Below are 26905 nucleotides of genomic sequence, written 5' to 3'. Positions count from 1 at the left end.
CACACAATCACAAATATGTACACATATGGAAACACACATGCACAGAGAGACACACACAGGATCAAATTCAGTCAACCAGTCTAAATATATTGAATTTAAATCATACAATAAGATGCTCCCATAAAAAGGCTCTCTCTCTCTCTCTCTCTCTCTCTCTGTCACACACACACACACACACACACACACACACACACACACACACAGAGAGAAGAGCAACTTTCTAGGTCAGTCAAGCAGCCTGGGAGCTGCTAAATTTGAATCCACCAATCAGAGAGGCTGTGTACTTTTTCCCGCCAAAACAGGTGCAGCTGTTTTTACACACACAGAGCACAGAGACAGGATTTCTGCAGTGAATTTCTCATAGTGAGGATTCCTCTCAAACAAATGGCCATAATTTCCTAACCGTAGGGGCTAGAACAGTCATTCTTACACCGTTTTGTTCAGAAGAGATGGGGGAATCTTAAAGTGTTGATAATGTATCATTAAAATATGAATTATTGAAGATATTTGACTTCTAATGCACCATAACTGAGTAGAGGCAAGCGAAAACTGCCTTGACTTGCCCTCAAACAACGCTTTCTAACTCTAAATGTATTTGGAGTATCGATATCATTCTTTCACCGTAAGAGACAGCAGGCTGTGGTGAACAGTCATGGAAATTTTCAGGTCTCTGTGGAAATCTATCAAAAAGATATGACGAGAGAAAAAAGTGCCTCATGTCCAGAGTTTGAAATCTGAAGAAATCTGAGCGAGGGACGAATTTCCTACCCTCAAACAAGTGTAACTCATCTGAGAACGGTAATAGGTGAGAAAAAAATTCTTGAATTGTGAGCGTCAGGAGTGTCTGAAGATATACTGGGACAAGCCTCATGTTTTAACTTCGCTTCGTCAAGGAGATATGGCGATTCGAAAATGCCTCTCATTACAGAAATCAAGCGGTGATTTTGAACAAACTCTCCATTGACTTTCTATGGAGAGTTTTAAGACTTTGTGTTGGTCTGAGGAGATTTGCCAAAATTCTATAAATCTCACAACCATGATAGTGACATTTTCTGAAAGCCAGCAAAAATACCTACGTTTTGATGTATAATTTGTGGAAGTTGAGTGAAAATTGAGCAAGTAGCAAGAAGTTGTTCGGACATGAAGAGAAGACTGCGAAACCTACAGTGGCACACTGGAAGCCAAGTGCATAGCAACCATAACAACGCATGTATTTTCTGAAAAATCACAATGCTGGTGCATGCATGTCACAAGACATGCTGGTGGAAAGAGAACAACGATGGCTTCGTTTTGAGGGTAAAATGATGGCTGTAGAGCAAACACTGTGGACACAGCAGCAGTTGAAAGAGAAGTGCTTAAGATGAATCTTGGCACAGTGAGAGACAGAGCTCGTTAGGCAGGCAGGTGTGAGCCTGGTTGCTATAGTGACTGCACCCAATGGCTCCATACACACGCACACAGACATGCACCTCACTTTTGCTGCTTAAAATGAACAGAAAAGTCAGGCCCAAACAAATCCTTCCCAAATGAAAAGTACAAGTCGTATTGACGAAATTCTTTCACCGTGAGCGGCAGCAATGTCCAGTCTACCTAATTCTCAGTTTTCATGCCTGTGGAGTTTATTATATGGACGTGGTGACAGTGTAAAAACACCATGCTCTTCTGATTTTCAAACGAACCTTCTGAGCCATTTTAACATTAGAGTCTATGGAAGAGTTGGAGGGAGGAGGCTGTGCTTTGGTGACATTTATGAAAGAACCATAACACCTAGTACAATAGTAAACACATTGGATGAAAGAGGACAGCGATGGCTACGTTTTGAGGGTAAAATCATACCTGTAGAGCAAACGCTGTGGACACAGCAGCAGTTTTAAAAAATATTTTAAGATTAATTTTTTCGCTCCTCTCACTCTGGCAGTTCAGCTGTCTCACTCTAGCCCCAACATTCCGTCCCATACACACCCATTATAAACTCTGAAACGGCTGAAAAAACATCATGAAACTTAAACTGGAACTGAAGAAAAAGTATAAAAGATATTGAAAAGATAAATACAAGTTGAATAGTTGAATGTCTTGTCTTCGTTTTAAAGTTTGAATGGTTGCTCTATGTCAATGTATGTGGAAGTAGATACAGTTTAAAGAGGAGTAACTTGAAGGAGGATTTGAAGGGTCTCCCCATTGAAATACATGGGAAATTTTTGTTGAAAAAAGTTGAATAATTTTAAAAATATAAATGTTATAAATGAAAAAAATAGAAGCAGTCATGTCCAAAAGAAGAGGAATCTAACGGTGTTTGAATGGTTTTTCTAAGTTGAACGGTTTTGAAGGAGTTAGATGCCAAAAAACGCGTCGAAATATATAATAATAATAATAAAGATTAGAAGAACAATACTGTGAATGCTTTTACAAGCATTCACACTAATAAAGATTAGAAGAACAATACTGTGAATGCTTTTACAAGCATTCACACTAACTAGAAAGTGCATTTTCTGAAGAAACTGCAGTGTGAATGCTTGAATCTGAATATATGCACTGAAAAGAATTAATTGCTGAATTTTAAGTTAAAAATGTTGAATGAGATGAAAATACAGAAATTTTCACCTGAAAACAAAAGTGCTAAACTGCTAAAAGCTGACAAGCACAGAGAAGAAGTTGGAAAATAGCTGAAAATGTTTTAAATGTAAATTAGAAAAACCTAAGTAATGAGAAAAGAAAATTTAGAGTCAGAAAACATCTGAATGAATATTAAAAGTTCATATTCTTTGAATCACTGAATGACTAAAATGTGATCCCTCCACTTGGATCCACACAGTTTGAAAGCTTTACATCTCTGAGCTTTGAAAGACACAGTGTTGGAAAGAGAAGAACGATGGCAACGTTTTGAGGGTAAAATGATGGCTGTAGAGCAAACACTGTGGACACAGCAGCAGTTGAAAGAGAAGTGTTTAAGATGAATCTTGGCACAGCGAGAGAGAGAGAGCTCATTAGGCAGGCAGGTGTGAGCCTGGTTGCTATAGTGACTGCACCCAATGGCTCCATACACACGCACAGACATGCACCTCACTTTTGCTGCTTAAAATGAACAGAAAAGTCAGGCCCAAACAAATCCTTCCCAAATGAAAAGTACAGGTCCTATTGACGAAATTCTTTCACCGTGAGCGGCAGCAATATCCAGTCTACCTAATTCTCAGTTTTCATGCCTGTGGAGTTTATTATATGGACGTGGTGACAGTGTAAAAACACCATGCTCTTCTGATTTTCAAACGAACCTTCTGAGCCATTTTAACATTAGAGTCTATGGAGGAGTTGGAGGGAGGAGGCTGTGCTTTGGTGACATTTATGAAAGAACCATAACACCTAGTACAATAGTAAACACATTGGATGAAAGAGGACAGCGATGGCTACGTTTTGAGGGTAAATCATACCTGTAGAGCAAAAGCTGCTCACACAGCAGCAGTTTTAAAAAATATTTTAAGATTAATTTTTTCGCTCCTCTCACTCTGGCAGTTGAGCTGTCTCACTCTAGCCCCAACATTCCGTCCCATACACACCCATTATAAACTCTGAAACGGCTGAAAAATCATCATGAAACTTAAACTGGAATTGAAGAAAAAGTATAATAGATATTGAAAAGATAAATACAAGTTGAATAGTTGAATGTCTTGTCTTCGTTTTAAAGTTTGAATGGTGGATCTACGTCAACGTATGTGGAAGTAGATACAGTTTAAAGAGGAGTAAGTTGAATGATAATTTGAAGGGTCTCCCCATTGAAATACATGGGAAATTTTTGTTGAAAAAAGTTGAATAATTTTAAAAATATAAATGTTATGAATGAGAAAAATAGAAGCAGTCATGTCCAAAAGAAGAGGAATCTAACGGTGTTTGAATGGTTTTTCTAAGTTGAACGGTTTTGAAGGAGATAGAGTACAAAAAACGTACGGAATCTATAATAATAAAATAGAATAATAAAGATTACAACAACAATACTGTGAATGCTTTTACAAGCATTCACACTAACTAGAAAGTGCATTTTCTGAAGAAACTGCAGTGTGAATGCTTGAATCTGAATGTATTCACTGAAATAAATTAATTGCTGAATTTTAAGTTAAAAATGTTGAATGAGATGAAAAATAGAGAAATTTTCGCCTGAAAATAAAAGTGCTGAACTGCTAAAAGCTAAAATCCACAGAGAAGAAGTTGGAAAAGAGCTGAAAATGTTTTAAATGTAAATTAGAAAAACCTAAGTAATGAGAAAAGAAAATTTAGAGTCAGAAAACATCTGAATGAATATTAAAAGTTCATATTCTTTGAATCACTGAATGACTGAAATGTGTGATCCCTCCACTTGGATCCACACAGTTTAAAAAGTTTATATTTCTGAGGTTTGAAAGACATGCTGTTGGAAAGAGAAGATCGATGGCGACGTTTTGAGGGTAAAATGATGGCTGTAGGGCAAACACTGTGGACCCAGCAGCAGTTGAAAGAGAAGTGTTTAAGATGAATCTTGGCACAGTGAGAGAGAGAGCTTGTTAAGCAGGCAGGTGTGAGCCTGGTTGCTATAGTGACTGCACCCAGTGGCCCCATACACACGCAGACATGCACCTCACTTTTGCTGCTTAAAATGAACAGAAAAGTCAGGCGAAACAAATCGCTCCCAAATGAAAAGTATAGGTCGTATTGACAAAATTCTTTCACCGTGAGCGGCAGCAATGGCTAGTCTACTTAATTCTCAGTTTTCATGCCTGTGGAGTTTATTATATGGACGTGGTGACAGTGTAAAGACAGCCTGCTCTTCTGATTTTCAAAGGAACTTTCTGAGCCATTTTAACATTGGAGTCTATGGAGGAGTTGGAGGGAGGAGGCTGTGCATTGGTGACATTTATGAAAGAACCATAACACCTAGCACAATAGTAAACACATTGGATGAAAGAGGACAGCGATGGCTACGTTTTGGGGTAAAATCATACCTGTAGAGCAAAAGCTGCGGACACAGCAGCAGTTTTAAAAAATATTTTCAGATTAATTTTTTCGCTCCTCTCACTCTAGCAGTTGAGCTGTCTCACTCTAGCAGCAACATTCCATCCCATACACACCCATTATAAACGCTGAAATGGCTGAAAAAATCATCATGAAACTTAAACTGGAACTGAAGAAAAAGTATAACAGATATTGAAAAGATAAATACAAGTTGAATAGTTGAATGTCTTGTCTTCGTTTTAAAGTTTGAATGGTGGCTCTATGTCAACGTATGTTGAAGTAGATACAGTTTGAAAATGAGTAAGTTGAATGAGGATTTGAAGGGTCTCCCATTGAAATACATGGGGAATTTTGTTGAAAAAAGTTGAATAATTTTAAAAATATAAATGTTAGAAATGAAAAAATACAAGCAGTCATGTCCAAAAGAAGAGGAATCTAACGGTGTTTGAATGGTTTTTCTAAGTTGAACGGTTTTGAAGTAGTAGGACTACAAAAAATGTGTACGGAATAGATAATAATAATAATAAAATAGAATAAAGATTACAACAACAATACTGTGAATGCTTTTACAAGCATTCACACTAACTAAAAAGTGCATTTTCTGAAGAAACTGCAGTGTGAATGCTTGAATCTGAATGTATGCACTGAAATGAATTAATTGCTGAATTTTGAGTTAAAAATAAAAATGTTGAATGAGCTGGAAAATGCAGATTTATTAAACTGAAAACAAAAGTGCAGAACTTTTGAAAGCTGATGTTCACACAGAAGAAGTTGGAAAATAGCTGAAAAGTTTTTAAATTAAAATTTGGAAAACCTAAGAAATGAGAACAGAAAATTTAGAGTCAGAAAACACCTGAATGAATATTAAAAGTTCATATTCTTTGAATCACTGAATGAGTAAAGTGTAATCCCTACACTTGGATCCACACACTTTTAAAGGTTTACATCTCTGAGCTTTGAAAGACATGCTGTTGGAAAGAGAAGAACGATGGCTTCTTTTGAGGGTAAAATGATGGCTGTAGAGCAAACACTGTGGACACAGCAGCAGTTGAAAGAGAAGTGTTTAAGATGAATCTTGGCACAGTGAGAGACAGAGCTCGTTAGGCAGGCAGGTGTGAGCCTGGTTGCTATAGTAACTGCACCAATGGCTCAGTACACACGCACACAGACATGCACCTCACTTTTGCTGCTTAAAATGAACAGAAAAGTCAGGCGAAACAAATCGCTCCCAAATGAAAAGTACAGGTCCTATTGACGAAATTCTTTCACCGTGAGCGCAGCAATGTCCAGTCTACCTAATTCTCAGTTTTCATGCCTGTGGAGTTTATTATATGGACGTGGTGACAGTGTAAAAACACCATGCTCTTCTGATTTTCAAACGAACCTTCTGAGCCATTTTAACATTAGAGTCTATGGAGGAGTTGGAGGGAGGAGGCTGTGCTTTGGTGACATTTATGAAAGAACCATAACACCTAGTACAATAGTAAACACATTGGATGAAAGAGGACAGCGATGGCTACGTTTTGAGGGTAAAATCATACCTGTAGAGCAAACGCTGCGGACACAGCAGCAGTTTTAAAAAGATTTTAAGATTAATTTTTTCGCTCCTCTCACTCTAGCAGTTCAGCTGTCTCACTCTAGCCCCAACATTCCGTCCCATACACACCCATTATAAACTCTGAAACGGCTGAAAAAACATCATGAAACTTAAACTGGAACTGAAGAAAAAGTATAACAGATATTGAAAAGATAAATACAAGTTGAATAGTTGAATGTCTTGTCTTCGTTTTAAAGTTTGAATGGTAGCTCTATGTCAACGTATGTTGAAGTAGATACAGTTTGAAAATGAGTAAGTTGAATGAGGATCTGAAGGGTCTCCCCATTGAAATACATGGGAAATTTTTTGTTGAAAAAAGTTGAATAATTTTAAAAATATAAATGTTATAAATGAGAAAAGTAGAAGCAGTCATGTCCAAAAGAAGAGGAATCTAACGGTGTTTGAATGGTTTTCTAAGTTGAACGGTTTTGAAGGAGATAGAGTACAAAAAAAGCGTCGGAATCTATAATAATAAAATAGAATAATAAAGATTACAACAACAATACTGTGAATGCTTTTACAAGCATTCACACTAACTAGAAAGTGCATTTTCTGAAGAAACTGCAGTGTGAATGCTTGAATCTGAATGTATGCACTGAAAAGAATTAATTGCTGAATTTTAAGTTAAAAATGTTGAATGAGATGAAAAATACAGAAATTTGCACCTGAAAACAAAAGTGCTGAACTGCTAAAAGCTGACAGCCACAGAAAAGAAGTTGGAAAATAGCTGAAAATGTTTTAATTGTAAATTAGAAAAACATAAGAAATGAGAAAAAAAAATTTAGAGTCAAAAAACGTCTGAATGAATATTAAAAGTTCATATTCTTTGAATCACTGAATGACTAAAATGTGATCCCTCCACTTGGATCCACACAGCTTTAAAGGTTTACATCTCTGAGCTTTGAAAGACACGCTGTTGGAAAGAGAACATCGATGGCGACGTTTTGAGGGTAAAATGATGGCTGTAGGGCAAACACTGTGGACACAGCAGCAGTTGAAAGAGAAGTGTTTAAAATGAATCTTGGCACAGTGAGAGAGAGAGCTCGTTAAGCAGGCAGGTGTGAGCCTGGTTGCTATAGTGACTGCACCCAATGGCCCCATACACACGCAGACATGCACCTCACTTTTGCTGCTTAAAATGAACAGAAAAGTCAGGCCGAAACAAATCGCTCCCAAATGAAAAGTACAAGTCGTATTGACAAAATTCTTTCACCGTGAGCGCCAGCAATGTCCAGTCTACCTAATTCTCAGTTTTCATGCCTGTGGAGTTTATTATATGGACGTGGTGACAGTGTAAAAACACCATGCTCTTCTGATTTTCAAACGAACCTTCTGAGCCATTTTAACATTAGAGTCTATGGAGGAGTTGGAGGGAGGAGGCTGTGCTTTGGTGACATTTATGAAAGAACCGTAACACCTAGTACAATAGTAAACACATTGGATGAAAGAGGACAGCGATGGCTACGTTTTGAGGGTAAAATCAGACCTGTAGACCAAACACCGTGGACACAGCAGCAGTTTTAAAAAAGATTTTCAGATTAATTTTTTTGCTCCTCTCACTCTAGCAGTTGAGCTGTCTCACTCTAGCCCCAACATTCCGCCCCATACACACCCATTATAAACTCTGAAATGGGTGAAAAAACATCATGAAACTTAAACTGGAACTGAAGAAAAAGTATAATAGATATTGAAAAGATAAATACAAATTGAATAGTTGAATGTCTTGTCTTCATTTTAAAGTTTGAATGGTGGCTCTATGTCAACGTATGTGGAAGTAGATACAGTTTAAAAATGAATAAGTTGAATGAGGATTTGAAGGGTCTCCCCATTGAAATACATGGGAAATTTTTGTTGAAAAAAGTTAAATAAAATTAAAAATATAAATGTTATAAATGAGAAAAATAGAAGCAGTCATGTCCAAAAGAAGAGGAATCTAATGGTGTTTGAATGGTTTTTCTAAGTTGAACGGTTTTGAAGGAGATACAGTACAAAAAACGTACGGAAGAATAAAATATAATAACTAGAAAGTGCATTTTCTGAAGAAACTGCAGTGTGAATGCTTGAATCTGAATGTATGCACTGAAATGAATGAATTACTGAATATTAAGTTAAAAATGTTGAATGAGATGAAAAAACAAAAACAGAATTTAATCTGAAAACAAAAGTGCTGAACTGCTAAAAGCTGAAGGTTACACAGAAGAAGAAGTTGGAAAAAAGCTGAAAATGTTTTAATTGTAAATTAGAAAAACCTAAGAAGTGAGAAAAGAACATTTAGAGTCAGAAAATATCTGAATGAATATTAAAAGTTCATATTCTTTGAATCACTGAATGACTAGAATGTGATCCCTCCACTTGGATCCACACAGTTTAAAAAGTTTAAATCTCTGAGCTTTGAAAGACACTGTGTTGTAAAGAGAACAACGATGGCTTCGTATTGAGGGTAAAATGATGGCTGTAGACCAAACACTGTGGACACAGCAGCAGTTGAAAGAGAAGTGTTTAAGATGAATCTTGGCACAGTGAGAGAGAGAGCTCGTTAGGCAGGCAGGTGTGAGCCTGGTTGCTATAGTGACTGCACCCATTGGCTCCATACACACGCACACAGACATGCACCTCACTTTTGCTGCTTAAAATGAACAGAAAAGTTAGTCCGAAACAAATCGTTCCCAAATGAAAAGTACAGGTCCTATTGACGAAATTCTTTCACCGTGAGCGGCAGCAATGTCCAGTCTACCTAATTCTCAGTTTTCATGCCTGTGGAGTTTATTATATGGACGTGGTGACAGTGTAAAAACACCATGCTCTTCTGATTTTCAAACGAACCTTCTGAGCCATTTTAACATTAGAGTCTATGGAGGAGTTGGAGGAAGGAGGCTGTGCTTTGGTGACATTTATGAAAGAACCATAACACCTAGTACAAAAGTAAACACATTGGATGAAAGAGGACAGCGATGGCTACGTTTTGGGGGTAAAATCAGACCAGTAGAGTAAACGCTGCGGACACAGCAGCAGTTTTAAAAAATATTTTAAGATTAATTTTTTTGCTCCTCTCACTCTAGCAGTTGAAGCTCTCACTCTAACCTCCAACATTCCGTCCCATACATACCCATTATAAACTCTGAAACGGGTGAAAAAACATCATGAAACTTAAACTGGAACTGAAGAAAAAGTATAATAGATATTGAAAAGATAAATACAAATTGAATAGTTGAATGTCTTGTCTTCGTTTTAAAGTTTGAATGGTGGCTCTACGTCAATGTATGTGGAAGCAGATGCAATTTAAAGAGGAGTAAGTTGAAGGAGAATTTGAAGGGTCTCTCCATTGAAATACAGGGGAAATTTTTGTTGAAAAAAGTTGAATAATTTTAAAAATATAAATGTTATGAATGAGAAAAATAGAAGCAGTCATGTCCAAAAGAAGAGGAATCTAACGGTGTTTGAATGGTTTTTCTAAGTTGAACGGTTTTGAAGGAGATAGAGTACAAAAAACGTACGGAATCTATAATAATAAAATAGAATAATAAAGATTACAACAACAATACTGTGAATGCTTTTACAAGCATTCACACTAACTAGAAAGTGCATTTTCTGAAGAAACTGCAGTGTGAATGCTTGAATCTGAATGTATTCACTGAAATAAATTAATTGCTGAATTCTGACTTAAAAATTTTGAATGAGATGAAAAATAGAGAAATTTTCGCCTGAAAATAAAAGTGCTGAACTGCTAAAAGCTAAAATCCACAGAGAAGAAGTTGGAAAAGAGCTGAAAATGTTTTAAATGTAAATTAGAAAAACCTAAGTAATGAGAAAAGAAAATTTAGAGTCAGAAAACATCTGAATGAATATTAAAAGTTCATATTCTTTGAATCACTGAATGACTGAAATGTGTGATCCCTCCACTTGGATCCACACAGCTTTAAAAAGTTTATATTTCTGAGCTTTGAAAGACATGCTGTTGGAAAGAGAAGATCGATGGCGACGTTTTGAGGGTAAAATGATGGCTGTAGGGCAAACACTGTGGACCCAGCAGCAGTTGAAAGAGAAGTGTTTAAGATGAATCTTGGCACAGTGAGAGAGAGAGCTTGTTAAGCAGGCAGGTGTGAGCCTGGTTGCTATAGTGACTGCACCCAGTGGCCCCATACACACGCAGACATGCACCTCACTTTTGCTGCTTAAAATGAACAGAAAAGTCAGGCGAAACAAATCGCTCCCAAATGAAAAGTATAGGTCGTATTGACAAAATTCTTTCACCGTGAGCGGCAGCAATGGCTAGTCTACTTAATTCTCAGTTTTCATGCCTGTGGAGTTTATTATATGGACGTGGTGACAGTGTAAAGACAGCCTGCTCTTCTGATTTTCAAAGGAACTTTCTGAGCCATTTTAACATTGGAGTCTATGGAGGAGTTGGAGGGAGGAGGCTGTGCATTGGTGACATTTATGAAAGAACCATAACACCTAGCACAATAGTAAACACATTGGATGAAAGAGGACAGCGATGGCTACGTTTTGAGGGTAAAATCATACCTGTAGAGCAAACGCTGCGGACACAGCAGCAGTTTTAAAAAATATTTTCAGATTAATTTTTTCGCTCCTCTCACTCTAGCAGTTGAGCTGTCTCACTCTAGCCCCAACATTCCGTCCCATACACACCCATTATAAACGCTGAAATGGCTGAAAAACATCATGAAACTTAAACTGGAACTGAAGAAAAAGTATAACAGATATTGAAAAGATAAATACAAGTTGAATAGTTGAATGTCTTGTCTTCGTTTTAAAGTTTGAATGGTGGCTCTATGTCAACGTATGTTGAAGTAGATACAGTTTGAAAATGAGTAAGTTGAATGAGGATTTGAAGGGTCTCCCCATTGAAATACATGGGGAATTTTTGTTGAAAAAAGTTGAATAATTTTAAAAATATAAATGTTAGAAATGAAAAAAATACAAGCAGTCATGTCCAAAAGAAGAGGAATCTAACGGTGTTTGAATGGTTTTTCTAAGTTGAACGGTTTTGAAGTAGTAGGACTACAAAAAATGTACGGAATAGATAATAATAATAATAAAATAGAATAAAGATTACAACAACAATACTGTGAATGCTTTTACAAGCATTCACACTAACTAGAAAGTGCATTTTCTGAAGAAACTGCAGTGTGAATGCTTGAATCTGAATGTATGCACTGAAATGAATTAATTGCTGAATTTTGAGTTAAAAATAAAAATGTTGAATGAGCTGGAAAATGCAGATTTATTAAACTGAAAACAAAAGTGCAGAACTTTTGAAAGCTGATGTTCACACAGAAGAAGTTGGAAAATAGCTGAAAAGTTTTTAAATTAAAATTTGGAAAACCTAAGAAATGAGAACAGAAAATTTAGAGTCAGAAAACACCTGAATGAATATTAAAAGTTCATATTCTTTGAATCACTGAATGAGTAAAGTGTAATCCCTACACTTGGATCCACACACTTTTAAAGGTTTACATCTCTGAGCTTTGAAAGACATGCTGTTGGAAAGAGAAGAACGATGGCTTCTTTTTGAGGGTAAAATGATGGCTGTAGAGCAAACACTGTGGACACAGCAGCAGTTGAAAGAGAAGTGTTTAAGATGAATCTTGGCACAGTGAGAGACAGAGCTCGTTAGGCAGGCAGGTGTGAGCCTGGTTGCTATAGTAACTGCACCCAATGGCTCAGTACACACGCACACAGACATGCACCTCACTTTTGCTGCTTAAAATGAACAGAAAAGTCAGGCCGAAACAAATCGCTCCCAAATGAAAAGTACAGGTCCTATTGACGAAATTCTTTCACCGTGAGCGGCAGCAATGTCCAGTCTACCTAATTCTCAGTTTTCATGCCTGTGGAGTTTATTATATGGACGTGGTGACAGTGTAAAACACCATGCTCTTCTGATTTTCAAACGAACCTTCTGAGCCATTTTAACATTAGAGTCTATGGAGGAGTTGGAGGGAGGAGGCTGTGCTTTGGTGACATTTATGAAAGAACCATAACACCTAGTACAATAGTAAACACATTGGATGAAAGAGGACAGCGATGGCTACGTTTTGAGGGTAAAATCATACCTGTAGAGCAAACGCTGCGGACACAGCAGCAGTTTTAAAAAGATTTTAAGATTAATTTTTTTCGCGCTCCTCTTACTCTAGCAGTTCAGCTGTCTCACTCTAGCCCCAACATTCCGTCCCATACACACCATTATAAACTCTGAAACGGCTGAAAAACATCATGAAACTTAAACTGGAACTGAAGAAAAAGTATAACAGATATTGAAAAGATAAATACAAGTTGAATAGTTGAATGTCTTGTCTTCGTTTTAAAGTTTGAATGGTAGCTCTATGTCAACGTATGTTGAAGTAGATACAGTTTGAAAATGAGTAAGTTGAATGAGGATCTGAAGGGTCTCCCCATTGAAATACATGGGAAATTTTGTTGAAAAAGTTGAATAATTTTAAAAATATAAATGTTATAAATGAGAAAAGTAGAAGCAGTCATGTCCAAAAGAAGAGGAATCTAACGGTGTTTGAATGGTTTTCTAAGTTGAACGGTTTTGAAGGAGATAGAGTACAAAAAAAGCGTCGGAATCTATAATAATAAAATAGAATAATAAAGATTACAACAACAATACTGTGAATGCTTTTACAAGCATTCACACTAACTAAAAGTGCATTTTCTGAAGAAACTGCAGTGTGAATGCTTGAATCTGAATATATGCACTGAAAAGAATTAATTGCTGAATTTTAAGTTAAAAATGTTGAATGAGATGAAAAATACAGAAATTTTCACCTGAAAACAAAAGTGCTGAACTGCTAAAAGCTGACAAGCACAGAGAAGAAGTTGGAAAATAGCTAAAAAAGTTTTAAATGTAAATTAGAAAAACCTAAGTAATGAGAAAAGAAAATTTAGAGTCAGAAAACATCTGAATGAATATTAAAAGTTCATATTCTTTGAATCACTGAATGACTAAAGTGTAATCCCTCCACTTGGATCCACACACTTTTAAAGGTTTACATCTCTGAGCTTTGAAAGACATGCTGTTGGAAAAAGAACAACGATGGCTTCGTTTTGAGGGTAAAATGATGTCTGTAGAGCAAACACTGTGGACACAGCAGTGGTTGAAAGAGAAGTGTTTAAGATGAATCTTGGCAGAGTGAGAGAGAGCTCGTTAGGCAGGCAGGTGTGAGCCTGGTTGCTATAGTGACTGCACCCAATGGCTCAGTACACACGCACACAGACATGCACCTCACTTTTGCTGCTTAAAATGAACAGAAAAGTCAGGTCGAAACAAATCGCTCCCAAATGAAAAGTACAGGTCCTATTGACAAAATTCTTTCACCGTGAGTGGCAGCAATGTCCAGTCTACCTAATTCTCAGTTTTCATGCCTGTGGAGTTTATTATATGGACGTGGTGACAGTGTAAAAACACCATGCTCTTCTGATTTTCAAACGAACCTTCTGAGCCATTTTAACATTAGAGTCTATGGAGGAGTTGGAGGGAGGAGGCTGTGCTTTGGTGACATTTATGAAAGAACCATAACACCTAGTACAATAATAAACACATTGGATGAAAGAGGACAGTGATGGCTACGTTTTGAGGGTAAAATCATACCTGAAGAGCAAACGCTGCTGACACAGCAGCAGTTTTAAAAAAGATTTTAAGATTAATTTTCTTGCTCCTCTCACTCTAGCAGTTGAGCTGTCTCACTCTAGCAGCAACATTCCGTCCCATACACACCCATTATAAACTCTGAAACGGGTGAAAAAACATCATGAAACTTAAACTGGAACTGAAGAAAAAGTATAAAAGATATTGAAAAGATAAATACAAGTTGAATAGTTGAATGTCTTGTCTTCGTTTTAAAGTTTGAATGGTGGCTCTATGTCAACGTATGTTGAAGTAGATACAGTTTGAAAATGAGTAAGTTGAATGAGGATTTGAAGGGTCTCCCCATTGAAATACATGGGAAATTTTTGTTGAAAAAAGTTGAATAAAATTAAAAATATAAATGTTATAAATGAGAAAAATAGAAGCAGTCATGTCCAAAAGAAGTGGAATCTAACGGTGTTTGAATGGTTTTTCTAAGTTGAACGGTTTTGAAGGAGATAGAATACAAAAAACGTACGGAAGAATAAAATAGAACTAGAAAGTGCATTTTCTGAAGAAACTGCAGTGTGAATGCTTGAATCTGAATATATGCACTGAAAAGAATTAATTGCTGAATTTTAAGTTAAAAATGTTGAATGAGATGAAAAATACAGAAATTTTCACCTGAAAACAAAAGTGCTGAACTGCTAAAAGCTGAAATCCACACAGAAGAAGTTGGAAAAGAGCTGAAAATGTTTTAAATGTAAATTAGAAAAACCTAAGTAATGAGAAAAGACTATTTAGAGTCAGAAAACATCTGAATGAATATTAAAAGTTCATATTCTTTGAATCACTGAATGACTAAAATATGATCACTCCACTTGGATCCACACAGTTTTAAAGGTTTACATCTCTGAGCTTTGAAAGACACGCTGTTGGAAAGAGAAGAACGATGGCTTCATTTTGAGGGTAAAATGATGGCTGTAGGGCAAATACTGTGGACACAGCAGCTGTTGAAAGAGAAGTGTTCAAGATTAATCTTGGCAGAGTGAGAGAGAGCTCGTTAGGCAGGCAGGTGTGAGCCTGGTTGCTATAGTGACTGAGCCAGGGCTCCATACACACACACACAGACATGCACCTCACTTTTGCTGCTTAAAATGAACAGAAAAGTCAGGCCGAAACAAATCGCTCCCAAATGAAAAGTACAGGTCCTATTGACGAAATTCCTTCACCGTGAGCGGCAGCAATGTCCAGTCTACCTAATTCTCAGTTTTCATGCCTGTGGAGTTTATTATATGGACGTGGTGACAGTGTAAAAACACCATGCTCTTCTGATTTTCAAACGAACCTTCTGAGCCATTTTAACATTAGAGTCTATGGAGGAGTTGGAGGGAGGAGGCTGTGCTTTGGTGACATTTATGAAAGAACCATAACACCTAGGACAATAGTAAACACATTGGATGAAAGAGGACAGCGATGGCTACGTTTTGAGGGTAAAATCATACCTGTAGACCAAACACCGTGGACACAGCAGCAGTTTTAAAAATATTTTCAGATTAATTTTTTGCTCCTCTCACTCTAGCAGTTGAGCCTTCTCACTCTAGCCCCAACATTCCGTCCCATACACACCCATTATAAACTCTGAAACGGCTGAAAAAACATCATGAAACTTAAACTGGAACTGAAGAAAAAAAGTATAACAGATATTGAAAAGATAAATACAAGTTGAATAGTTGAATGTCTTGGCTTCGTTTTAAAGTTTGAATGGTGGCTCTATGTCAACCTATGTTGAAGTAGATACAGTTTGAAAATGAGTAAGTTGAATGAGGATTTGAAGGGTCTCCCCATTGAAATACATGGGAAATTTTGTTGAAAAAAGTTGAATAAAAATTAAAAATATAAATGTTAAAAATGAGAAAAATAGAAGCAGTCATGTCCAAAAGAAGAGGAATCTAACGGTGTTTGAATGGTTTTTCTAAGTTGAACGGTTTTGAAGGAGATACAGTACAAAAAACGTACGGAATATATAATAAAATATAATAATAATAATAATAACTAGAAAGTGCATTTTCTGAAGAAACTGCAGTGTGAATGCTTGAATCTGAATATATGCACTGAAAAGAATTAATTGCTGAATTTTAAGTTAAAAATGTTGAATGAGATGAAAAATACAGAAATTTTCACCTGAAAACAAAAGTGCTGAACTGCTAAAAGCTGAAATCCACACAGAAGAAGTTGGAAAATAGCTGAAAATGTTTTAAATGTAAATTAGAAAAACCTGAGTAATGAGAAAAGACTATTTAGAGTCAGAAAACATCTGAATGAATATTAAAAGTTCATATTCTTTGAATCACTGAATGACTAAAATATGATCCCTCCATTTGGATCCACACAGTTTTAAAGGTTTACATCTCTGAGCTTTGAAAGACACGCTGTTGGAAAGAGAAGAACGATGGCTTCATTTTGAGGGTAAAATGATGGCTGTAGAGCAAACACTGTGGACACAGCAGCTGTTGAAAGAGAAGTGTTCAAGATGAATCTTGGCAGAGTGAGAGAGAGCTCGTTAGGCAGGCAGGTGTGAGCCTGGTTGCTATAGTGACTGAGCCAGGGGCTCCATACACACACACAGACATGCACCTCACTTTTGCTGCTTAAAATGAACAGAAAAGTCAGCCCCAAACAAATCCTTCCCAAATGAAAAGTACATGTCGTATTGACAAAATTCTTTCACCGTGAGCGGCAGCAATGTCTAGTCTACCTAATTCTCAGTTTTCATGCCTGTGGAGTTTATTATATGGACGTGGTGACAGTGTAAAGACAGCCTGCTCTTCTGATTTTCAAAGGAACTTTCTGAGCCACTTTAACATTGGAGTCTATGGAGGAGTTGGAGGGAGGAGGCTGTGCTTTGGTGACATTTATGAAAGAACCATAACACCTAGTACAATAGTAAACACATTGGATGAAAGAGGACAGCGATGGCTACGTTTTGAGGGTAAAATCATACCTGTAGATCAAACGCTGTGGACACAGCAGCAGTTTTAAAAAGATTTTAAGATTAATTTTTTCGCTCCTCTCACTCTAGCAGTTCAGCTGTCTCACTCTAGCCCCAACATTCCGTCCCATACACACCCATTATAAACTCTGAAACGGCTGAAAAACATCATGAAACTTAAACTGGAACTGAAGAAAAGTATAACAGATATTGCAAAGATAAATACAAGTTGAATAGTTGAATGTCTTGTCTTCGTTTTAAAGTTTGAATGGTAGCTCTATGTCAACGTATGTTGAAGTAGATACAGTTTGAAAATGAGTAAGTTCAATGAGGATTTGAAGGGTCTCTCCATTGAAATACATGGGAAATTTTGTTGAAAAAGTTGAATAATTTTAAAAATATAAATGTTATAAATGAGAAAAGTAGAAGCAGTCATGTCCAAAAGAAGAGGAATCTAACGGTGTTTGAATGGTTTTCTAAGTTGAACGGTTTTGAAGGAGATACAGTACAAAAACGCGTCTGGAATATATAATAAAATATAATAATAATAATAATAATAAAGATTAGAAGAACAATACTGTGAATGCTTTTACAAGCATTCACACTAATAAAGATTAGAAGAACAATACTGTGAATGCTTTTACAAGCATTCACACTAATAAAGATTACAACAACAATACTGTGAATGCTTTTACAAGCATTCACACTAACTAGAAAGTGCATTTTCTGAAGAAACTGCAGTGTGAATGCTTGAATCTGAATGTATGCACTGAAAAGAATTAATTGCTGAATTTTAAGTTAAAAATGTTGAATGAGATGAAAAATACAGAAATTTGCACCCGAAAACAAAAGTGCTGAACTGCTAAAAGCTGACAGCCACAGAAAAGAAGTTGGAAAATAGCTGAAAATGTTTTAATTGTAAATTAGAAAAACATAAGAAATGAGAAAAAAATTTAGAGTCAAAAACGTCTGAATGAATATTAAAAGTTCATATTCTTTGAATCACTGAATGACTAAAATGTGATCCCTCCACTTGGATCCACACAGCTTTAAAGGTTTACATCTCTGAGCTTTGAAAGACACGCTGTTGGAAAGAGAACATCGATGGCGACGTTTTGAGGGTAAAATGATGGCTGTAGGGCAAACACTGTGGACACAGCAGCAGTTGAAAGAGAAGTGTTTAAAATGAATCTTGGCACAGTGAGAGAGAGAGCTCGTTAAGCAGGCAGGTGTGAGCCTGGTTGCTATAGTGACTGCACCCAATGGCCCCATACACACGCAGACATGCACCTCACTTTTGCTGCTTAAAATGAACAGAAAAGTCAGGCGAAACAAATCGCTCCCAAATGAAAAGTACAAGTCGTATTGACAAAATTCTTTCACCGTGAGCGCCAGCAATGTCCAGTCTACCTAATTCTCAGTTTTCATGCCTGTGGAGTTTATTATATGGACGTGGTGACAGTGTAAAAACACCATGCTCTTCTGATTTTCAAACGAACCTTCTGAGCCATTTTAACATTAGAGTCTATGGAGGAGTTGGAGGGAGGAGGCTGTGCTTTGGTGACATTTATGAAAGAACCGTAACACCTAGTACAATAGTAAACACATTGGATGAAAGAGGACAGCGATGGCTACGTTTTGAGGGTAAAATCAGACCTGTAGACCAAACACCGTGGACACAGCAGCAGTTTTAAAAAAGATTTTCAGATTAATTTTTTTGCTCCTCTCACTCTAGCAGTTGAGCTGTCTCACTCTAGCCCCAACATTCCGCCCCATACACACCCATTATAAACTCTGAAACAGCTGAAAAAACATCATGAAACTTAAACTGGAATTGAAGAAAAAGTATAATAGATATTGAAAAGATAAATACAAGTTGAATAGTTGAATGTCTTGTCTTCGTTTTAAAGTTTGAATGGTGGCTCTATGTCAACGTATGTTGAAGTAGATACAGTTTGAAAATGAGTAAGTTGAATGAGGATTTGAAGGGTCTCCCATTGAAATACATGGGAAATTTTGTTGAAAAAAGTTGAATAATTTTAAAAATATAAATGTTATAAATGAGAAAAGTAGAAGCAGTCATGTCCAAAAGAAGAGGAATCTAACGGTGTTTGAATGGTTTTTCTAAGTTGAACGGTTTTGAAGGACATACAGTACAAAAAACGTACGGAATATATAATAAAATATAATAATAATAAAGATTAGAAGAACAATACTGTGAATGCTTTTACAAGCATTCACACTAACTAGAAAGTGCATTTTCTGAAGAAACTGCAGTGTGAATGCTTGAATCTGAATGTATGCACTGAAATGAATTAATTGCTGAATTTTGAGTTAAAAATAAAAATGTTGAATGAGCTGGAAAATGCAGAGTTTTTAACCTGAAAACAAAAGTGCAGAACTTTTGAAAGCTGATGTTCACACAGAAGAAGTTGGAAAATAGCTGAAAAGTTTTTAAATTAAAATTTGGAAAACCTAAGAAATGAGAACAGAAAATTTAGAGTCAGAAAACACTTGAATGAATATTAAAAGTTCATATTCTTTGAATCACTGAATGACTAAAGTGTAATCCCTACACTTGGATCCACACACTTTTAAAGGTTTACATCTCTGAGCTTTGAAAGACATGCTGTTGGAAAGAGAAGAACGATGGCTTCGTTTTGAGGGTAAAATGATGGCTGTAGAGCAAACACTGTGGACAGAGCAGCAGTTGAAAGAGAAGTGTTTAAGATGAATCTTGGCACAGTGAGAGACAGAGCTCGTTAGGCAGGCAGGTGTGAGCCTGGTTGCTATAGTAACTGCACCCAATGGCTCAGTACACACGCACACAGACATGCACCTCACTTTTGCTGCTTAAAATGAACAGAAAAGTCAGGCGAAAACAAATCGCTCCCAAATGAAAAGTACAGGTCCTATTGACGAAATTCTTTCACCGTGAGCGGCAGCAATGTCCAGTCTACCTAATTCTCAGTTTTCATGCCTGTGGAGTTTATTATATGGACGTGGTGACAGTGTAAAAACACCATGCTCTTCTGATTTTCAAACGAACCTTCTGAGCCATTTTAACATTAGAGTCTATGGAGGAGTTGGAGGAGGAGGCTGTGCTTTGGTGACATTTATGAAAGAACCATAACACCTAGTACAATAGTAAACACATTGGATGAAAGAGGACAGCGATGGCTACGTTTTGAGGGTAAAATCATACCTGTAGAGCAAACGCTGCGGACACAGCAGCAGTTTTAAAAAGATTTTAAGATTAATTTTTTCGCTCCTCTCACTCTAGCAGTTGAGCTGTCTCACTCTAGCCCCAACATTCCGTCCCATACACACCCATTATAAACTCTGAAACGGCTGAAAAAACATCATGAAACTTAAACTGGAACTGAAGAAAAAGTATAACAGATATTGAAAAGATAAATACAAGTTGAATAGTTGAATGTCTTGTCTTCGTTTTAAAGTTTGAATGGTAGCTCTATGTCAACGTATGTTGAAGTAGATACAGTTTGAAAATGAGTAAGTTGAATGAGGATTTGAAGGGTCTCCCCATTGAAATACATGGGAAATTTTGTTGAAAAAGTTGAATAATTTTAAAAATATAAATGTTATAAATGAGAAAAATAGAAGCACACCATTCCAAAAGAAGAGGAATCTAATGGTGTTTGAATGGTTTTTCTAAGTTGAACGGTTTTGAAGGAGATAGTCGGCGAAAAACGTACGGAATAGGAAAAAATAATAATAATAAAGATTAGAAGAACAATACTGTGAATGCTTTTACAAGCATTCACACTAATAATAAAGATTAGAAGAACAATACTGTGAATGCTTTTACAAGCATTCACACTAATAATAAAGACTAGAAAGTGCATTTTCTAAAGAAACTGCAGTGTGAATGCTTGAATCTGAATGTATGCACTGAAATGAATTAATTGCTGAATTTAAGTTATAAATTTTGAATGAGATGAAAAATACAGAAATTTGCACCTGAAAACAAAAGTGCTGAACTGCTAAAAGCTGAAGTTTACACAGAAGAAGTTGGAAAAGAGCTGAAAATGTTTTAAATGTAAATTAGAAAAACCTAAGTAATGAGAAAAGAAAATTTAGAGTCAGAAAACATCTGAATGAATATTAAAAGTTCATATTCTTTAAATCACTGAATGGCTGAAATGTGTGATCCCTCCACTTGTATCCACACAGTTTAAAAAGTTTATATTTCTGAGCTTTGAAAGACATGCTGTTGGAAAGAGAACATCGATGGCGACGTTTTGAGGGTAAAATGATGGCTGTAGGGCAAACACTGTGGACACAGCAGCAGTTGAAAGAGAAGTGTTTAAAATGAATCTTGGCACAGTGAGAGAGAGAGCTCGTTAAGCAGGCAGGTGTGAGCCTGGTTGCTATAGTGACTGCACCCAATGGCCCCATACACACGCAGACATGCACCTCACTTTTGCTGCTTAAAATGAACTGAAAAGTCAGGCCGAAACAAATCGCTCCCAAATGAAAAGTATAAGTCGTATTGACAAAATTCTTTCTCCGTGAGCGGCAGCAGTGTCTAGTCTACCTAATTCTCAGTTTTCATGCCTGTGGAGTTTATTATATGGACGTGGTGACAGTGTAAAGACAGCCTGCTCTTCTGATTTTCAAAGGAACTTTCTGAGCCATTTTAACATTGGAGTCTATGGAGGAGTTGGAGGGAGGAGGCTGTGCTTTGGTGACATTTATGAAAGAACCATAACACCTAGCACAATAGTAAACACATTGGATGAAAGAGGACAGCGATGGCTACGTTTTGAGGGTAAAATCATACCTGTAGAGCAAACGCTGCGGACACAGCAGCAGTTTTAAAAAAGATTTTAAGATTAATTTTTTCGCTCCTCTCACTCTAGCAGTTGAGCTGTCTCACTCTAGCCCCAACATTCCGTCCCATACACACCCATTATAAACGCTGAAACGGCTGAAAAAACATCATGAAACTTAAACTGGAACTGAAGAAAAGTATAACAGATATTGAAAAGATAAATACAATTTGAATAGTTGAATGTCTCGTCTTCGTTTTAAAGTTTGAATGGTGGCTCTATGTCAACGTATGTTGAAGTAGATACAGTTTGAAAATGAGTAAGTTGAATGAGGATTTGAAGGGTCTCCCCATTGAAATACATGGGAAATTTTGTTGAAAAAGTTGAATAAAATTAAAAATATAAATGTTAAAAATGAGAAAAGTAGAAGCAGTCATGTCCAAAAGAAGAGGAATCTAACGGTGTTTGAATGGTTTTTCTAAGTTGAACGGTTTTGAAGGAGATAGAGTACAAAAAACGTACGGAATATATAAAAATAAAATAGAACTAGAAAGTGCATTTTCTGAAGAAACTGCAGTGTGAATGCTTGAATCTGAATATATGCGCTGAAATGAATTAATTGCTGAATTTTAAGTTAAAAATGTTGAATGAGATGAAAAATACAGAAATTTTCACCTGAAAACAAAAAAGCTGAACTGCTAAAAGCTGCCATCCACAGAGAAGAAGTTAGAAAACAGCTGAAAATGTTTTAAATGTAAATTAGAAAAACCTAAAAAATGAGAAAAGACTATTTAGAGTCAGAAAACATCTGAATGAATATTAAAAGTTCATATTCTTTGAATCACTGAATGACTAAAATACGGTCCCTTCACTTGGATCCACACAGTTTTAAAGGTTTACATCTCTGAGCTTTGAAAGACACGCTGTTGGAAAGAGAAGAACGATGGCTTCATTTTGAGGGTAAAATGATGGCTGTAGAGCAAACACTGTGGACACAGCAGCTGTTGAAAGAGAAGTGTTCAAGATGAATCTTGGCAGAGTGAGAGAGAGCTCGTTAGGCAGGCAGGTGTGAGCCTGGTTGCTATAGTGACTGAGCCAGGGCTCCATACACACGCACACAGACATGCACCTCACTTTTGCTGCTTAAAATGAACAGAAAAGTCAGCCCCAAACAAATCCTTCCCAAATGAAAAGTACATGTCGTATTGACAAAATTCTTTCACCGTGAGCGGCAGCAATGTCTAGTCTACCTAATTCTCAGTTTTCATGCCTGTGGAGTTTATTATATGGACGTGGTGACAGTGTAAAGACAGCCTGCTCTTCTGATTTTCAAAGGAACTTTCTGAGCCACTTTAACATTGGAGTCTATGGAGGAGTTGGAGGGAGGAGGCTGTGCTTTGGTGACATTTATGAAAGAACCATAACACCTAGTACAATAGTAAACACATTGGATGAAAGAGGACAGCGATGGCTACGTTTTGAGGGTAAAATCATACCTGTAGATCAAACGCTGTGGACACAGCAGCAGTTTTAAAAAGATTTTAAGATTAATTTTTTCGCTCCTCTCACTCTAGCAGTTCAGCTGTCTCACTCTAGCCCCAACATTCCGTCCCATACACACCCATTATAAACTCTGAAACGGCTGAAAAAACATCATGAAACTTAAACTGGAACTGAAGAAAAAGTATAACAGATATTGCAAAGATAAATACAAGTTGAATAGTTGAATGTCTTGTCTTCGTTTTAAAGTTTGAATGGTAGCTCTATGTCAACGTATGTTGAAGTAGATACAGTTTAAAGAGGAGTGAGTTGAATGAGAATTTGAAGGGTCTCTCCATTGAAATACATGGGAAATTTTTGTTGAAAAAGTTGAATAAAATTAAAAATATAAATGTTATAAATGAGAAAAATAGAAGCAGTCATGTCCTAAAGAAGAGGAATCTAATGGTGTTTGAATGGTTTTCTAAGTTGAACGGTTTTGAAGGAGATAGAGTACAAAAACGTCACGGAATCTATAATAAAATAGAACTAGAAAGTGCATTTTCTGAAGAAACTGCAGTGTGAATGCTTGAATCTGAATATATGCACTGAAAAGAATTAATTGCTGAATTTTAAGTTAAAAATGTTGAATGAGATGAAAAATACAGAAATTTTCACCTGAAAACAAAAGTGCTGAACTGCTAAAACCTGACAAGCACAGAGAAGAAGTTGGAAAATAGCTAAAAATGTTTTAAATGTAAATTAGAAAAACCTAAAAAATGAGAAGACTATTTAGAGTCAGAAAACATCTGAATGAATATTAAAAGTTCATATTCTTTGAATCACTGAATGACTAAAATATGATCACTCCACTTGGATCCACACAGTTTTAAAGGTTTACATCTCTGAGCTTTGAAAGACACGCTGTTGGAAGGAGAAGAACGATGGCTTCATTTTGAGGGTAAAATGATGGCTGTAGGGCAAATACTGTGGACACAGCAGCTGTTGAAAGAGAAGTGTTCAAGATGAATCTTGGCAGAGTGAGAGAGAGCTCGTTAGGCAGGCAGGTGTGAGCCTGGTTGCTATAGTGACTGAGCCAGGGGCTCCATACACACGCACACAGACATGCACCTCACTTTTGCTGCTTAAAATGAACTGAAAAGTTAGGCGAAACAAATCGTTCCCAAATGAAAAGTACAGGTCCTATTGACGAAATTCCTTCACCGTGAGCGGCAGCAATGTCCAGTCTACCTAATTCTCAGTTTTCATGCCTGTGGAGTTTATTATATGGACGTGGTGACAGTGTAAAAACACCATGCTCTTCTGATTTTCAAACGAACCTTCTGAGCCATTTTAACATTAGAGTCTATGGAGGAGTTGGAGGGAGGAGGCTGTGCTTTGGTGACATTTATGAAAGAACCATAACACCTAGTACAATAGTAAACACATTGGATGAAAGAGGACAGCGATGGCTACGTTTTGAGGGTAAAATCATACCTGTAGACCAAACACCGTGGACACAGCAGCAGTTTTAAAAAATATTTTCAGATTAATTTTTTTGCTCCTCTCACTCTAGCAGTTCAGCTGTCTCACTCTAGCCCCAACATTCCGTCCCATACACACCCATTATAAACTCTGAAACGGGTGAAAAAACATCATGAAACTTAAACTGGAACTGAAGAAAAAGTATAACAGATATTGAAAAGATAAATACAAGTTGAATAGTTGAATGTCTTGTCTTCGTTTTAAAGTTTGAATGGTGGCTCTATGTCAACCTATGTTGAAGTAGATACAGTTTGAAAATGAGTAAGTTGAATGAGGATTTGAAGGGTCTCCCATTGAAATACATGGGAAATTTTTGTTGAAAAAGTTGAATAAAATTAAAAATATAAATGTTAAAAATGAGAAAAATAGAAGCAGTCATGTCCAAAAGAAGAGGAATCTAACGGTGTTTGAATGGTTTTTCTAAGTTGAACGGTTTTGAAGGAGATAGACTACAAAAAACGTACGGAATATATAATAAAATATAATAATAATAATAATAATAAAGATTAGAAGAACAATACTGTGAATGCTTTTACAAGCATTCACACTAATAATAAAGATTACAACAACAATACTGTGAATGCTTTTACAAGCATTCACACTAACTAGAAAGTGCATTTTCTGAAGAAACTGCAGTGTGAATGCTTGAATCTGAATATATGCACTGAAAAGAATTAATTGCTGAATTTTAAGTTAAAAATGTTGAATGAGATGAAAAATACAGAAATTTTCACCTGAAAACAAAAGTGCTGAACTGCTAAAAGCTGAAATCCACACAGAAGAAGTTGGAAAATAGCTGAAAATGTTTTAAATGTAAATTAGAAAAACCTGAGTAATGAGAAAAGACTATTTAGAGTCAGAAAACATCTGAATGAATATTAAAAGTTCATATTCTTTGAATCACTGAATGACTAAAATATGATCCCTCCATTTGGATCCACACAGTTTTAAAGGTTTACATCTCTGAGCTTTGAAAGACACGCTGTTGGAAAGAGAAGAACGATGGCTTCATTTTGAGGGTAAAATGATGGCTGTAGAGCAAACACTGTGGACACAGCAGCTGTTGAAAGAGAAATGTTCAAGATGAATCTTGGCAGAGTGAGAGAGAGCTCGTTAGGCAGGCAGGTGTGAGCCTGGTTGCTATAGTGACTGAGCCAGGGCTCCATACACACACACACAGACATGCACCTCACTTTTGCTGCTTAAAATGAACAGAAAAGTCAGCCCCAAACAAATCCTTCCCAAATGAAAAGTACATGTCGTATTGACAAAATTCTTTCACCGTGAGCGGCAGCAATGTCTAGTCTACCTAATTCTCAGTTTTCATGCCTGTGGAGTTTATTATATGGACGTGGTGACAGTGTAAAGACAGCCTGCTCTTCTGATTTTCAAAGGAACTTTCTGAGCCACTTTAACATTGGAGTCTATGGAGGAGTTGGAGGGAGGAGGCTGTGCTTTGGTGACATTTATGAAAGAACCATAACACCTAGTACAATAGTAAACACATTGGATGAAAGAGGACAGCGATGGCTACGTTTTGAGGGTAAAATCATACCTGTAGATCAAACGCTGTGGACACAGCAGCAGTTTTAAAAAGATTTTAAGATTAATTTTTTCGCTCCTCTCACTCTAGCAGTTCAGCTGTCTCACTCTAGCCCCAACATTCCGTCCCATACACACCCATTATAAACTCTGAAACGGCTGAAAAAACATCATGAAACTTAAACTGGAACTGAAGAAAAAGTATAACAGATATTGCAAAGATAAATACAAGTTGAATAGTTGAATGTCTTGTCTTCGTTTTAAAGTTTGAATGGTAGCTCTATGTCAACGTATGTTGAAGTAGATACAGTTTGAAAATGAGTAAGTTCAATGAGGATTTGAAGGGTCTCTCCATTGAAATACATGGGAAATTTTGTTGAAAAAAG

This window comes from Oreochromis aureus, linkage group 12, assembly GCF_013358895.1.
Source record: "Oreochromis aureus strain Israel breed Guangdong linkage group 12, ZZ_aureus, whole genome shotgun sequence".
Taxonomy (NCBI): domain Eukaryota; kingdom Metazoa; phylum Chordata; class Actinopteri; order Cichliformes; family Cichlidae; genus Oreochromis; species Oreochromis aureus.
This window is presented reverse-complemented; position numbering follows the sequence as displayed.